Source organism: Coffea arabica, chromosome 1c (assembly GCF_036785885.1).
Source record: "Coffea arabica cultivar ET-39 chromosome 1c, Coffea Arabica ET-39 HiFi, whole genome shotgun sequence".
Classification (NCBI taxonomy): Eukaryota; Viridiplantae; Streptophyta; class Magnoliopsida; order Gentianales; family Rubiaceae; genus Coffea; species Coffea arabica.
Window position 1 is genome coordinate 42,615,554 of NC_092310.1, and position 15,460 is coordinate 42,631,013.

At 33.8% G+C, this 15,460-nt stretch overlaps 1 non-coding gene across 1 annotated transcript; it reads left to right on the forward strand.

The window, feature by feature from the left end:
* The first annotated feature begins 11,452 nt into the window (after positions 1-11,452).
* On the forward strand, positions 11,453-11,559 carry LOC113743782 (small nucleolar RNA R71). Its single transcript, XR_003461201.1, has one exon. It is a non-coding gene; the product is annotated as a small nucleolar RNA R71 (small nucleolar RNA).
* Positions 11,560-15,460: the final 3,901 nt, after the last annotated feature.

A 15,460-nucleotide genomic window follows, 5' to 3' on the forward strand; every position in this document is an offset into this window, starting at 1 on the left:
ATCGAGTCCACTTATGGTATCAAAGATACAAACGAATAGATTTACTTCTTATTACTACTCTTGTTTAATTAGGGATTTATTTCCATATTTATCAAAACTCATTCTCATGATGTAGTGTCTTAGAATAGTCTAGTTTTCCCTATTCTCATGATGAATCACTAGATCTACTGTTTGTTCTTCATGAAATGCAAAGATAATCCACTTAAGTGTATCTCTATTATCAAAAGTCTACTCCTTAAACTCCATTTATGTTGTTCTATCATTATTATCAATTTTTATTAAATAATAACAACTAAAGACTTGCTATTGGAGATCAAGCAACAACAAGTGATAAGAATGCATAAATGAACAAGTTAATACAAGACGTAGCCAGTGTAAATCATATTCAACTCATATCAAGTAGTCATACGGTTCTTTTACTCCCTAAATCTAGAAATTTAACTACTCATATGATATATAGCAAGAAAGTAAGTAGCTGCATTGCAAAAATACATATTGAATCACAAGTAAAAAGATAGATAAAGAAAGTTTAGACAAGATGATGAACAAGCTCCTAATGATCTTCTATTTTTTCAACAAAAATGAGTTGTACGATGATGTCTCCAATTGTTCACACAAGTTTCTTGTTAGAAAGCACAAGAAAAGACTAACACTAAGCTGTAGAGCTAAAATCTGATAAAAAATCTTCCTAATGACTAACTTCCCTCTTCTCTAATGATTCTTACATATATAATATTAAGAGACACAAAAATTGTAATGACAAAACGTAAAACTTCCATTCCACTTCCCTAGGATTTCTTGAGCATGTGCAACCGAAATTCTTGTTTAGAACTGAGTTGGAAAATAGTGTGAAAACATAAGAAGTTATAGAACAAGTTGCAAAAATTTTGGGCACAATACGCGACCTCAACTCGCATATTCAAGGGTCGCATTTTCTCTTTTACTACATTTTTTTTCCTCTTTTCTGCTCCAATACATCTCTAATTCCTCATGCAAAATACTCATGTTGTTGTTCATGCATTGCTTCACCAATAATTATCTTTGTAAGCCCCGATGCAACCAAATACAACCAAAATACTTAACCAGACAAGTAGTCAAGTAAATACAATGACAAAGAATATAAGCAATTTTAAAGCACAAAAATAGAGTAACAATAAAGTAAGAGAAATTCAAACCAATCAAACTCCCAAGCTTCTTCCAAACTTGGAGTTGAATCCACCAAATAGCTTCTTCAATTGATGGTAGTGCTAACCAACTTGAACAAGTGAAGGCTCACTCCTTCCTCACCCCAAACATACTTTGGTTGAGCAAAGGAATTTTACTACTCTCCAAGTAAACCCTCAACTAGCTACAATTGAAAGCTTACCCACTCAATTAAGAACTACTTTATACAAGTGAGGCAACCTTTATCAAGGTTTTACCACTCCAAGTGATAGGTTCACCTTCACCAAGGTTTTACTTCTCCTAGAGAGTAACCTTCACTTGAGCAACCTCACAACCCAACTTTCCCAACCCCTTATACAACCAACAAAGAATATTTCTACTCAAAGATCTCACTTGTAAGCTTGTATATAGTGTTGGCAAAAAGTCTGTGTTTTCTTGTGCTTTGGGGTATTTATAGAAGGTAAGAAATGACTCCAAAAGGCTCTCCAACGGTCAAATATTAAATGCTGTCGAAACTAGCCGTTGGCCTGTCGGACGTCCGAACCATTTGCTCTGCGTCCGAACCATGCGTCCGAACCACCTATCGGACGTCCGAACCATTTGTTCTGCGTCCGAACCCTGTCAGAATGTTCAACTTTCATTCTTTTTGTGTCGGACGGCCGAAGCAATGAATGAGCGTCCGATCCAAGTGTCCGAAGAGTATCGTCGTTTGTCGGACGTCCGATCCTCTATCGAGCGTCCGATCCTCTACGTCCGAACCTTCAAAATTCTTAACTTCTCTTTGATTCAAATCTTTTCGATTCTCTTTTAGATCAATGACCTGTTCTAACAAATTTCTCACATAAAAACATTAGTCCAAATCTACATTTTGGTTTGTTAATCATCAAAACCAAGGACTGATCAACCAAGGTCAACAATCTTGAATAACCAATTTCATTTCCAAAGTATCATTGGCTCTAATGAAGTTGAGGTGTATCCTACTTGATCCAACATTTGATAACTATTCTCAATTCTTGCATATATAACCAATATTTGCACATTAAGTTGCTCAAATAAAATTCACAAAATTTAGAAGTTTAGAGAGCAAGTTACATCATAAATCATCTTAATTTGTACCAAAAATAGACAAAAAAATGCTACTAATAACCATATATAATATGCACTTCTCAAATTCCACCACACTTAAATCATTGCTTGTCCTCAAGTAATAAGAAAAATAGTCTGGGAATGATTTAAGAACTGAAACAATTCAAGTGAACTCAAAATTCAATCTCTCTCATCTCGGCAAGCCTTTATTATGTAATCTTTTATATCACCCACAATATTCATTATATCATGTAAAAGAGAGACAATTATACCCAAAATTCAATATAACAAAGTCAATCTCTCTATCTCACCTACTTCCACAAATAACCAACCTATATAGTCACCTTAGAGTTTCTTCCTTCAAATAGAAATTATAGCTATACAAACCTTTAGAGGGAAGTATTCACTTTCTTTTTCCTTTATTTACTCTTAACTTGTGAAAATGTCTTTTGATGCGAAAGTCGATATTTTTAGATGAAAGCTCCCGATTACTCGACACTTTCACTTATTACTCCTTAATTCAAATACTTTTTTACGCGAAAGTCGATATTTTTAGATGAAAACTCCTGATTACTCAATACTGGAATGTTATTGGAGATGCTCTCTTATTTTTCTTTTAGCTCTCTTCAATAATATGACATTAGGAATGAAATGCCCTTAGTAACTATATAAATCACTTACATGTAAAAGTAAGTGATATTTTTAGATGAAAACTCCCGATTACTCAATACTAGAATGTTATTGGAGATGCTCTCTTATTTTTGTTTTAGCTCTCTTCAATAATATGACATTAGGAATGAAATGCCCTTAGTAACTATATAAATCACTTACATGTAAAAGTAAGAAAGATGAGAGATTTCATTTATCCCGCAAAATGATAGGAATAATTTTTCCCATTTTACAAGATATACTTTCTCACATGTAATAATCCTAATCACATAATAATTGCTTCCAAGTTGAGTGAACATTGAATTGTCAAATTACTCACTTCATTTCATTCATATAGGAGAATTTGAAACAAAAGAGACCTTAAACTTCACGCATTTGTGGACTTAAGTGAAGTAGATTTGAAAATTTTGGGGCTAAAATTTTGACAAAGTTTTGGAAAAACTTTGATGAAAAATTTTTACAAAGTTTTCTCTTAAAACTAGACAAAAGCTCCCTGCCAACAGACCCAAATATCAACAATTCCAACATAAGCAATAATTCCCAACAACAAGTCCCAATATTCAAAGCAATAAAAGAATAAAAGTAACAACATATCACACCATTTCCTCCCCCACACTTAACATACACATTGTCCTCAATGTGTAGGGAAAAAATAACAAAATAAGAACAAGTTACTCCCCATTTCGATGGCTGCAGTCTAGTTCAATCTTGAGTCACGAGCCATCGACTAATCTACAGTTATTATCTACTAAAAATTGCCACAAGTTTCGAAGTGCAAAACGATAAGTGCAAGTTAAACATTCTACAAAGAAAAGATAAAAGAAAAACTACGAAAAATAAGTAAAATGGAAACAAAAACAAAGTGGAGGTATGCCCAAAAGGGAAACAAAAACTATGCATGAGGAATCCGACACACTTCAATCATCTTTATCATCGTTACCAGTAGGAGGTGGAAGTATGCCCAAATGGTCTTCAATGCGCATTAGGTGAATGTCCATTGACCCCAACTGATTGTCAATGGTATCCAAATAACTAAAAAGCCTCTGCCAATGGGATTGAGGTGGTGGAGGAGGTGGAGCAGCGGTAGAGAGTTCAGTTTCATCGTGACCATGTTGTGCCTTCGATCACCGCTCTTGAATTGGCTGAAGAATAAGAGCCACATCAATGCCCATGCTACAAAGTGAAGAGATGGATAACTCTGTGCTAGGGCAAACAATGTCCCGTGTGGCTTTAGCCAAATTGACTTCCTACCTTTCGAACACCAAAGATAGTAGCTGAGGAAATGCTAACTTAAATGACGTTGTGTGTCTTCTTGCTGTTGACCGAATGTAACTTATGATGATTTTCGGAAGGGGAATATGAGCATACAAAAGTTTCGATTGTGAAACATATAGTCTAGGAAATAAATACCACTTTTCTGGACCTCGCTGTTATAAGTCTTCTTCGGGACCACATTGTGCACCATCATGTATATAATGAAGCGATGGCGAGCGTCGAAAATGCTTGCTACTGTCATCTCCTTCCTTGAAAACCTGAATGGTTGATACTCAAAACCAAATTGAGACATGATGTGTGATGGATCCCACTTCTTGTTGGGAGCAACAAACCCTTTCTTCGAATCATCCACTGGGCCAATGTTTGTGCACCCCAATATTTGTGCTAGGAGATCACGACTCAAGTAAATTCGAATCCCACGCACCCACGAGTCAACCAACTCTCCACTGTGACTCATCTTGTTAGCAATGTTGGTGTATAACTCATGCACTAAGTCAGGGTAATAGTGAGTCAGCAAGTTAAGAATAGGCACCCAACCAAGTTGGTCAAACGCCTCAGAGATGCGGTACACTGACTCAATCTCTGAGCTCACATGCTTTTCAAAAAAAAAAACTCTAAATTAGCATGTGCCTCGTGCCATTCTTGATTCTTCTGAATTGAAAATTTGACACTATCATAAACCTCTGGCTGAGCTTGTCGTGACTGCTCCCCCGTTAACGCTATGGCGCAAGTTGAAGCGAATGTGATCTTTCTTTTTCTTCACTTTTCTCAACTTTCTCGCTCACCTCTATCTCCTCGTTTTCTTCACTACTAGAAAAAGAGGGTTCACGAACCACTAGTCATTTTCCTCTCACCATGGTATCTAATAAAGAAAAATACAATTAACTTCTTATACTATGGTGAAAGGTGCACACATTACATATTATACGAGAAAGAGCTCTTATAAAATACCTAAAGAAAAATCTTTCCAATTATAGTAACTGTAGGGATTTTGTAGAGTCTTCTTTCAATGATAGAGATCAAAATTGGCTCAATTAAGCACACATATACATCTTAATGTCATAAATAATTAATGAAAATTATCAAAATATACAATATTATGACATATAAGACATGACATGAAAATTTTCAAAAAATTTTCAAAATCACCAAATTATTAACATTGGCATCAAATAGGATCAAAATAGTGACTTTTAGCAACAATCATGTTCATAGCAAATATAAATTAGCAACAATAATCGACATTTAGCAATAAACATAATTAGGCAAAAATCATCCCAAAAATCGCAAAATCCATCAAAATTACTCCTAATCCACAATGTACATGCTAAACTATCATCAACCAATAATTTCTTAACCAAAAACATCAACGACAATATCCCAATATCATTCTAGGCTAATTTTCTAATTATATCCCAATATAGCAACTTAAAAATTCAACAATCATATAGACGTCCAATTGCTACATTACAACATGTAATCATACTTAAATAATCTCAATAAGTAGAATAAAGGCCATAACATCCAAAAAAGTCATCAAAAATTCAAAATTATGAGATGTCAGAAAATTCAAGAATTTGAAAATTACCAACTTCTAAATTTCAATGAAGATTCTTACCTCAATCACAAAAAAGGATGTTTGATGATGAAGAATATACAAAAAGCCCTATAAAAAAACACTCCAATTGACCTCCAATTGCAAAATTGTAGAACTAAGAACCCTAACCCTTAATTTCTTAAAAATCAAAATTTTGGATGTTTTTCTTAGATTTCAATCAATTAAAGTTGTTCTAAGAGGGTTGAATAATGTTGGGTTGGTGAATTTTAACAAGAAAATAGAGTAAAAGAGAGTGTTTGTGATTTGTGTGTATGTGTATGTGTAAATGCCAGGGGAAGAGAGGAAGAAGAAACTGGAAATGAATCTTGTGTTTTCTGGTTTTTAACAAAAAAGGAAGCAATACATGACTTCAAGAAAATGCAACCTGAAGTCACTTTTGCTTATGGTCATGTATTCAGTGTAATTCTTATAGTAGGCAATATGCGAGAATTGAATATGCAACTTGAAGTCGCGTTTTTTTGATACCTGCATATTCTGCGTTAAAAGCGCAGAATTGAATAGCTGAGTCTTGAAAATGTGACCTCAGGTCATGTATTCAAGGCGCGTTTGCAATTCTGCATTTTTTCTACAGAATTTTGCAACTTTTCAAAAATTTCACATGCCACTCCAATTACTCAAAATGCATCTTAGATCATTCTTTTGTCGAAATTATCAATGCATGCACATGTAAAATGATCAAAACATATATTTTATCCCTTTTTAACGAATCAAAAATAACATTTGCTCAAATTGAGAGGTTGAGTTCCTTGATTGAATTTCGCCTTTTTTACCTCAATTGGTCATCTTTGCTTCCATTTTTAAATTCCTACAAAACAAAAACAACAAACTAAGTTAAATACATACTTTAAACATAAAATCACATTGAATTAATATATATAACAAAAACATTGGGTTACCTCCCAATTAGGGCTTTTGTTTATAGTCGTTGGCTCGACTAAAAAATATCGGCTCCTTAGGTTGAAGAAGAACCACCCAAAGGACATATAAGTTCCTTAGGGATGATTTCACCCACCAAGTAGGGTTTTAATATTTGTTCATTGACCTTGAACCGCTCATTTCTTGCATTGACCACCTCTACTGCTCCATAAAGAAAGACTTGAGTGATTTTAAATGATCTCAATCATCTCATTTAAGTATTTTTGGAAACAATCTAAGGTGTGAGTTGTATAAAAGCACTTCCTACCCTACCTCAAATTGTTTCGGAATAATATGTTTACCATGCCACTATTTGACCTTATCTTTATAAATTTGGACATTCTCATAAGCACATAGTCGGTGTTCCTCTAATTCGCTCAATTCAACCTTCTTCTACCCGCAAGATTAAAATCCATGTTAATTGTTTTAATAACCTAATATGCCTTATGTTTAATTTCGACAAGTAAATGACAAATTTTTTCATAAACTAATCGATACAGTGATATCGTCAAATGTGTCTTAAATGTCGTCCGATAAGTCCAAAATGCATCATCGAGTTTTCTTGCCCAAATTTTCTTGATTTGTTCACTGTTTTCTCCAAGATGAGTTTGATTTCCCGATTTACTAACTCGCTTGTCTATTTGCTTGAGGATGGTATGGGAATGATGTCTTGTGCCTACAACCATATTTAAGTAATAAGAAATCAAGTTGTTTATTATAAAAATGCTTTCTTTCATCACTTACTATGGCTCTCGAAGTGTCAAATCTATTAAAAATGTTCTTCTTAAGAAACCGAAATACCACCTAGTATCATTAGAAGGTGAAACAATTGCCTCTACCCATTTAGAAACATAGTCTACTCCTATAAAAATGTACTTTATTATTAAATGAATTAGGAAATGGTCCCACAAAATTCATACCCCATACATCAAATAACTCATTCTCTAAGAAGGTAGTTAAAGGCATTTCATTTTTCTAAAAATATTTCCGGTTCTTTAACGAGCATTACAGCTTTTAATGTATTCCCTAACTTTTGGTACATGGTCAGCCAATAAAATCCCGATTGCCGCACCTTAGTTACGGTCTTCGAAGTACTAAAATTACCACCTATATCTAAGTTATGATAATGATATAAAAAATCACGTACCTCATTTTCGGGAATACATCTACGTATCATACCATCAGCACAATGCTTATAAAGTAACGGTTCCTCCCAAAAGTAACTTTTGATATCATGCAAAAAAATTTTCTTTTGGTGAAAATTAAAACCCTTTGGCATTATTCCACTTGCCAAATAATTGGCAAAATTCACACACCATGGAGAATTGATAATTGCAAGGACAAATTCATCCAAAAAATTCTCTTTCATTGGAATTTGATCATTTGTAAGAATATACTCTAGTCTCGAAAGGTGATTCGCCACAAGGTTCTCTGATCCCTTTTTATCCTTTATTTCAGCGTTAAATTCCTACAACAAAAGAATCTACCGGATTAGACGAGATTTAGGATCTTTTTTATAGAGCAAATATTTAAGAGTAGAATGGTCTGTATAAATGATGACTTTAGATCCTACTAAATAGGATCTAAATTTATCTAAAGCAAATTCGACTGCCAATAGCTCTTTCTTCGTGGTTGCATAATTGATTTGCACCTCATTTAGCAATTTGCTCGCATAATAGATGATATGCATCCTTCCTTCCTTCTTTTGCCCTAAAACTGCTCCAACTGCTGAGTCACTTGCATCACACATCAATTCAAATGGTAGCAACCAATCCAATGAAGTTATAATTGGTGCGAAATTCAATTCCTTCTTCGACCTATCAAAGGCAATTAAGCACTTGTCATCAAAATGAAAAATGATATTTTTACATAATAAATCACACAATGGCTTTGCTATTTTAGAAAAATTTTTAATAAAACGTCTATAAAAGCCTGTGTGTCCCAAAAAGTTTCTTATCCCCTTGACATTGTTTTGAGGTGGCATTCATTCGATGATTTCTATTTTTGTTTTATCCACCTCAATTCCCTTAAAGAAAATCTTATGCCCTAAGACGATTCCTTTGCGAACCATAAAATGATATTTCTCCCAGTTTAGTGCAAGATTTGTATCCTCACATCGCAGCAAAATCAAATCTAAGTCATGTAGACAATGGTTAAAAGATGAACCAAATATTGAAAAATCATCCATAAAGATCTCCATAATTTTCTCAATATAATCAGAAAATATAGCCATCATGCAACATTGAAATATAGTTGGGGCGTTACATAAGCCAAACGGCATCCTTCTAAATGCAAAGATGCCGTAGAGATAAGTAAATGTGGTCTTCTCTTGATCCTTTAGAACTATAGTTATTTGGTTATAACCTGAAGAACCATCAAGAAAACAGTAAAATTCATAACCGGTTATTTGCTCCAATAGTTGATCAAGAAAAGGTAAGGGAAAATGGTCTTTTCCAGTGACTGCATTTAATTTTTGATAATCAATGTACACTCTCCATCCGACTACAAGTCGAAATGGAATAATTTTATCATTTTTGCCCATTATTAGTGTGATTTCACCCTTTTTAGGGACAACATAAATTGAGCTAATCCAAATACTAACAGAGATAAGAAAGATTATACCTGTATCGAGCCACCTAAAAATTTCATTTCTTACCATCTCTTTCATATTTTGATTGACCCTCCTTTGCATTTTCACCACCGATTTGCAGTTGTCTTCTAATAGAATGCGATGCATGTACATGGAAGGACTGATACCCTTGATGTTTGAGATTGTTCATTCAATTGCCTTCTTGTGCTTCCTTAGAACTCTAAGCAATTTCATATATTGTTTCTCGTCTAGGTGAGTACTTATAATCATTGGTAGAGTGCTATTTTCTCCAAGAAACTCATACCTTAGATGATTTGGAAGCGGTTTGAGATTTAATTTTGGAGGTTTAATTTCTGAAGGAGGTGGGAGCCCTTTTCATGAACATTATATCTCTTATAAGGTGTTTGAGAATCCAAATGCTTGGTCAATTCTTTAATTTCTTCACAATCTTTCTCTTGCATCCCTATACTCATCAAACAAAGCTCAAGAGGATCGAAGTCACAGTTAACTCAACTCAACCTTTGGGTTAGTTTCTTAATAGTACTTATGGAACAAGCATGATCAGTAAAAGAAGGGTACTTTTCTATTTCATTCAAATTAAATTTTAGCTCTTTTTCACCTACTTGAAACTTAAGTTTGACATTTTTGACATCAATAATTGTACTAGCAGTTGCTAAAAATACCCTACCAAGAATAATGTGTATAAATATATTTCTTCCATATCTAATACCACAAAATTCACAGGAATGATAAATTTTTTAAATTTAATCAACACATTTTCCAAAACTCCCAATGAATATCTAATAGATTGATCAGCTAACTGCAGAGTAATATTAGTGCATTTTAACTCGTACAAACCTAATTGTTTGACCACCGTTAAAGGAATTAATGATACACCAGCACCAAGGTCATATAATGCCTTAGAGAATTCAATGTTACCGATAGTATATGGTATAGACTGCCAGGATCCTTCAATTTTGACAGCAACTTGTTTTGTGTAATGGCGCTGCATTCTTTCGTTAACACTATTGTTTCGTAATCCTCCAATTTCCTCTTGTGAATCATGATCTCCCTTGAGAAACTTAGCATATGAAGGAATCTACAAAATAGTATCGGCAAAGGGGATGTTAATATGTAATTGTTTAAAAATTTTAATAAAATTTTCAAAATCTTTGTCAAGCTTATTTGGCTTGAGTTTTTTGAGAAAATGGAACCGTCGGAGGTATTGGAATGGTAGTGGAGGATGAAAGTTGATCTTCTCTTAGTTTTTCTCTACTACATTCCCCTACACTTACCTCTTAGTCCATTCTCTCATCTTCTTGTTTCTCATTCTCACTTTTCCTTCTATTTTCAATCACTAAAGAATTCTCTAGTTGTTTACCACAATGAAGAGTAATGGTTTTAACATGTTCCCTCGGATTCATCTCCATTTTACTAGGCAATTCTCCTTGATTCGTATTATTGATCGAATTGGCAATTTGACCAATTTGGACCTCTACATTTCTATAAATCCCAGTCAATTGGTCCAATCTCCCCTCTATTTGTTCAAATCTCTCTGAATGACCTTGGCAAGTTTCTCCACCGCAATCTCCCAACCCGATTTAGTGTCCGCTTATATTTGTCTTGGTTGGAATCTTGGTGGATTAGTCAGCCTTTGAGGGATATTTTGATCTTTTCATCCAAAATTTGGATGATTTCTCCACTCCGGATTGAATGTATTCGAATAGGGATTATTTTGGACATTTCTATTGTAATTGTTAACAAATTGAGCCTGCTCAAAATCAATACACTCGTTAGTATCATGTTCACCGTCACATATAGAATAACAAGCCACATATACATTAGATGAAGAAGAATTCGGACCAACACCTGCTTGTCTATGTAGTAATTTCACCATATTATTTATTTGGGCACTTAGCATATTGAGAGTGTTCATTTCGATCATACCTGCTTGGTGCCTAGAATTACCTTGCTCATTTACCCGTTGATGATTGTTTGCCGCCATCTCCTCTATCAAGTTTTGAATTTCTTGGGGTGATTTACCCATTAAATCTCCACTTGTGGCTGCATCAATAGTAGTTTTAGTAGAGAAAAATAAACCATTATAGAAAGTTTGTAAAATTAGTCAATCGGGAAGTCCATGGTGAGGACATTTCTGCAGCAAATTTATAAATCTTTTGCACGCTTCATATAATGATTCACCATCTTACTGACTAAAATTAGTAATGTCCATTCTAAATTTAGTCGTTTTACCTGGTGAAAAATATTTATTCAAAAATGCTCTAGATAAATCATCCCAAGTAGTGAAAGTATTAGGAGTATGAAAATGTAGCCAAATTTTAGTTTTATCTCTTAAAGAAAATGGAAACAGCCTTAGCCTTATAGCATCATCACTAACTCCGTTCATTTTATCACATATCTCCAAAAATATGGTTAAATATGCATTTGGATCCTCTACAACATTACCTTTAAATTGAGATTATTGAACCATTTGAATGAGTGATGATTTAATCTCAAAATTGTTAGTGTTTACCGTTGACCGTACTATGCTCGTTTGTAATCCTTGTGTCTCTAGTATAGCAAAATTTCTAAGAGCTCGCCTATTTGCTTTGTTTTCTACCATTCTTCTTCAAAAAGCAACTCTATAGCGATTCCCTCTATGTGTTGAACTTCTTCTTCCTCTTGTTGTAGCATATGCCTTCTTTGTCTACGTAGGATCCTTTCAATTTTCGGATTAAAAGGTATGACTACCCATAAAGTTCGGTGCATACACTATAAACAAAAGGAATATTACAAAATTAGTATTTTTACACTATATAGTAACCGAAAAAAATCTATACAAATGTCTAAATTTTAACTACAATTAAACGAAAATGTCTAAATTAATAAAGCTTATTTGGTCCTAATATTGCCACTCCCCGGCAACGTCGCCAAAAGCTTGACGGGTTTTAAATATGAGTACAAGTTCAATTCTAAAATATATCCATTTGATTGCAAGTATACAGGTCAACTAGTAGTTTAGACATATATCGGGTTTATTCCACATGGAGCGAATTTTACAAGTACTGGGTCCTTAACTTGCTCTATTATTTTGACTATCTATCAATAAAAGTAATGAAAATGACAATAATAACTATCTAATTAAATTAACTAAATAACTTGCAAGTAAACAATGGAGAAATATCACTAAACATTTGAATCTAGGGAAATAGAGTCCACTTATGGCATCAAAGATACGAATGAATAGATTTACCTCTTGTTTAATTAGAGATTCATTTCCATATTTACTAAAACTCATTTTCATGATGTAGTGGTTTAGAATAGTCTAGTTTTCCCTATTCTCATGGTGAATCACTAGATCTACTCTTTGTTCTTCATGAAATGCAAAGATAATTCACTTAAGTGTACCTCTATTCTCATGAGTCTACTCCTTAAGCTCCATTTATGTTGTTCCATCATTATTACCAATTTTCATTGAATAATAACAACTAAAGACTTGCTACTAGAGATCAAACAACAAGAAGCAATAAGCATGCATAAATGAACAAGTTAATACAAGAGGTAGCAAGTATAAATCATATTCAACTCATATCAAGTAGTCATAAGGTTCATCTACTCCCTAGATCTAGAAATTTAGCTACTCATATGATATATAGCGAGAAAGTACATAGTTTCATTATATAAACACATATTGAATCACAAATAAAAAGATAGATAATAGAAAACTTAGCCAAGATGATGAGCAAGCTCCCAATGATCTTTTATTTCTTCAACAAAAATGAGTTGTATAATGAAGTCTTCAATTGTTTTCACAAGTTTCTTGTTAGAAAGAACAAGAAAAGACTAACACTAAACTCTAGAGCTAAAATTTGATAAAAAAAAAACTCTTTCTAATGACTAACTTCCCTCTTCTCTAATGATTCTTACATATATAATGTTAAGATAGTCAAAAAGTGTCTAATGACAAGACATAAAGCTTCCATTCCACTCTCCTAGGATTTCTTGAGTATGTGCAGCTGAAATTCTTGTCTAAAACTAAGCTAAAAAGTAGTGTTAAAACAGAGCAAGTTGTAGAACAAGTTGCAGAAATCCTGGGCACAATACGCGACCTTAGCTCGTGTATTCAAGGGTCGTGTTTTCTCTTTTACTGTGTTTTCTTGCTTCTTTTCTGCTCCAATTCATCTCTAATTCCTCATGTAAAATATTCATGTTGTTGTTCATGTATTGCTCCAAGAATAATTGCCTTGAATAACCAATTTCCTTTCCAAAGTATTGTTGAATCAAACTCTAAGGAAGTTGAAATGTATCCTACTTGATCCAACATTTGATAACTATTCTCAATTCCTGCAAATATGACCAACATTTACACATTAAATTGTTCAAATGAAATTCACAAAATTTAGAAGGTTAGGGAGCAAGTTGCATCATAAAATCCTAATTTGTAGAAACATACACACAAAATGCTATTAATAATCATATATAATATGCACTTATCAATAAACAATTTCAACTGGAGATTGCCAAATAAAATCAATTACCAATGTGCATCAATAGCCAATCCTTTTTTAAGTTATCTCAGAGGCCGAAAAAAAATGTCATACTTTGTCCTATCATTCATAAGTAAATCAATACCCTTCAACAATTGAAATCTATCCAATTCAAGTTTAGATAACTTGTCTTCCACCATTTTAGTTGTACCTTTTGAGCATTCTGAATTTAAGTACTTATCAAGTGAATCTGCCATTTGTCCTAACACCTTGTGAAGTGCTTGAGAGCTTGTTAGTTTCTTATTCGTGCCAGGATCATTTGTTGAAGATGAAGCTTTTGATTTTGACCATTGTCGAGCTAGCAATGCATTCATAACTTCATCTTCTAAAGATTGTGAATGAATCTCAAATGATTCCTGTTGAGGTTGGATTTTATCCCGCCAACCAATTTCTCTACATTAGAAGACTCTTCAACTTCAATTTCAGCATTAGCCTCAAAAGCAGTTTAGGCACCCTCTCCATTTGCACGATCTTGTAAAAACAATGTACAGATATCCTCCCAATTGTCAACCACAATTTTTTTCTATAAGAATTTTTGGATTCTCACTTACTCGAGCATTCCATACATTCTCATCACGAACCTCAATTCTACCTCTAGGGTAGTCCCATATTATTGCAGACCCAGAGTTACATGACTGGAGCAGTGGGGATAGGATGTCATAGTGTTTCTCCCATGTCTTGAAACGAGACATAATATTAGCCTTTGTCACAGATATATTGAGCTTATCGAATAAAGCATTCATTACTATAGTGTAGGCTCTTGTCTTCCGTGCACATTAATTACCATCTAATTTGTTTCCTTGGTTCATTTGGTCAATAAAACAGGTGCTCATTGCGGATCCATTTCAGGAGTCCAAGTGAAATACCCTTTGCCTTTCCCTTTTGACTGAGATGTTGCTTCAGATGCCATATTTGAGGCAAATATGCACTAGAAAAACATCACAATGTCATGTTCTTAAGAACAGATTCAACAGCTATAGCATTATAGAACTAAAAATGAAAGGCAAAAATGCACTAGAAAAATTCATACATATGTTAAATGAAGAACTTATGCTGACTTCTAGCTTTAATGTTAGCAAGGAGTGAATTTTCCAAGGAATGACACATCTTTCATAAACATGGATATTCTCATCTTCTATCTACTGTCCTACCAAATCAGGTTGCCATAGACACTTTTCTTGGTTCAATAATTAGTAGAAAACCAATATACTAGCTTACAGTGCATAAGAAGATTGGTGTTCAAGGTATTCTAAATATTTGTAAATAAATAATGCATGCTTTGACCACAAGTGTGCAAAAATATAATGATGTCATGGTAGTTATGTACACTATCCATTCAAAGGACTTCTAGTAAGAATCTATCTAGACTAATAGTCTTCTAGAAAGGCAAGGTATCCAGACACTTAACAAATTGAGCTAATTTCAATCATATTGATTTGGGCAGGACTATACACATTTAATACAGAAAAGCCACAGGCTTGGGGAGAACAGGTCTCAGGGGTCAAGTAAGAGGATTTTAGAATGCGACCTACATCAGAGTAGGATATCAAACAGCCAATCACAAGTTAGATGAACACTCCAACATCATCATGTGAC